The 1,975-nt window shown below is 61.9% G+C and overlaps 1 pseudogene across 1 annotated transcript in view; it reads right to left on the reverse strand.

Moving 5' to 3' along the window:
- LOC310824843 (forkhead box protein O3-like) overlaps positions 1-1,622 on the reverse strand; it is a 3,480-nt pseudogene extending 1,858 nt beyond the window's left edge. Inside the window, exons 1-2 of the transcript XR_014555130.1 lie at positions 1,611-1,622; positions 1-1,113 (exon numbers count right to left, since the gene is read on the reverse strand). The exon at positions 1-1,113 is cut by the window's left edge and continues 463 nt beyond it. The product of XR_014555130.1 is annotated as a forkhead box protein O3-like (transcript). The remainder of the gene's footprint in view (positions 1,114-1,610) is intronic.
- Between the last annotated feature and the right edge of the window lie 353 nt (positions 1,623-1,975).

Here is a 1,975-nt window from a genome sequence, read left to right on the forward strand (position 1 = left end):
CCAGGTCCCCCTGGAGACCCCCTCCGGTGGTCCCGAAGGTCATCATGGGGTCGCTGCGGAGCATGAGGCTCCGCCGGGAGTTCTGGGAGATGATGGCGGCGGCGCTGGCCTGGGACATGAGCGGGTCCGACTGGGTCATCATGACGTCGCTGTGGCTGTGGCCGTCGGCGTTGAGGAGGTCCTGCAGGGTCTGGCTGCCGAAGCGGGAGATGCAGGAGAAGGAGGTCTGCTTGTTCTCCTGGATGGTCTGCATGGGCGAGGGGCGCAGGGAGGAGCCGGCGGCGTGGGGCCCGAAGATGGAGTTACTGAAGCCGTTGACGCCCCCCCCGCTGCCCCCGCCGCCGCCCCGCCCCCGGAGGGCGAGGCGGAGGAGGAAGAGAGAGGAGGAAGAGGAGGAAGAAGAAGGGGAGCCGAGTCCAGAGGGTTTGGAGCCGAAGCCGAAGCCGGCCGAGCCCCTCGCCGACCCTTGGCCCGTGGGCGTGGCGGGCGCCAGGGCAATGTTATCCAGCAGCTCGTCCATCAGGTCGTCCGACAGGCCGTCATTCAGGTTCATGGTGCCCGCCAGGTCGGCCAGGCGCGGAAGCTCGGCGGGCGCCGCCTTCCCGTTTGTCGCCGCCGGGGAGGCGTTCCCGGGCGACAGCGGACCACCCCGCCGGGGCTGGAGTAGAGCATGACCGAAAGAGGTGGCTCGTCGTCGGGGGACCTCGTCCAGCTCGGGGTTGGCGAGGATGGGCGACAAGCGCCCGCTCAGGGTGCTGGCGTTGGAGTTGGTGCGCGAGCGGAAGTCGGTCCAGGCGTCCAGCTCCTCGCTGCTGCGGGACGTGGGGCTGCCGGGCCACTTGGAGAGACCCCTGGGGCTGTCTCCACCCCCCTCACCCCCGGCCGCTGCCGCCGCCACCGCCGCTGCCTGGAGGGCGCCTTCTTCTTGGCGGCTCGGCCGCGGGCCGACTTGGTGTACTTGTTGCTGTTGTCCATGGAGACGGCGCGGCGGCGAGGGGCCTTGCCGCCCTTCCCGCCCTCCGGGTTGATCATCCACCAGGAGCTCTTCCCCGTTCCCTCGTTCTGCACCCGGATAAACCGGCTATGGAGGGACAGGTTGTGCCGGATGGAGTTCTAGAGAAAGAGAGAGAGAGAGAGAGAGAGAGAGAGAGAGAGAGAGAGAGAGAGAGAGAGAGAGAGAGAGAGAGAGGGAGGGAGAGAGAGAGAGGAGAGAGAGAGAGAGAGAGAGAGAGAGGGAGAGAGACGTTAACAGAGTCCAGCGCTCCAGTCAATCCAAAATCATTCTCTCTCTCTCTGCAGCACGCTCTATTATTAATCACACACACACACACACACACACACACACACACACACACACAAGGGGACCCCCTGTCACAGCATTGCGTAACAAGCAGGTTCTGAAGTGTGCGTGCATGTGTGTGTGTGTGTGTGTGTGTGTGTGTGTGTGTGTGTGTGTGTGTGTGTAGGATCGACGGGGTGATAGTGTGTGAGTCATCGGGCGACGGGGTGTGTGTATTCATCAGAGCACCGGGGCTCCTTGATGTTTGGGCGCAGAGGAGCGCGACGCTCAGCGGAGGGAACCCACGCCACATCATCACAGGCCAGCTTACCTGGTTTACCATCAACCGCTTTCTTTTGTTTACGCAACACACACACACACACACACACACGCACGCACACGCACGCACGCACGCACACGCACGCACACGCACACACAGATATATATATATATATATACAGGGGATATTGTGTATTATCCATGTCGAGGCATAAACAACCACAGGACACAGCAGGAGGTGACCGATGGGACCTGACTAAAGCCTGGGGAGGGGACGGGGGTAAACGCAGGAAGGAGATGTGATCATTAGGGAAGAGAGGGAATCACGGTCCGGTGGTCACACAGGAGGGGTTCTATTTCGAGATGTGGACTAGACGTTAGGAACACTATTCCATCTATCTACAGTACCAGTCAAAA

This window comes from Argentina silus (genome assembly GCF_951799395.1).
Source record: "Argentina silus genome assembly, contig: scaffold_763, whole genome shotgun sequence".
NCBI lineage: Eukaryota > Metazoa > Chordata > Actinopteri > Argentiniformes > Argentinidae > Argentina > Argentina silus.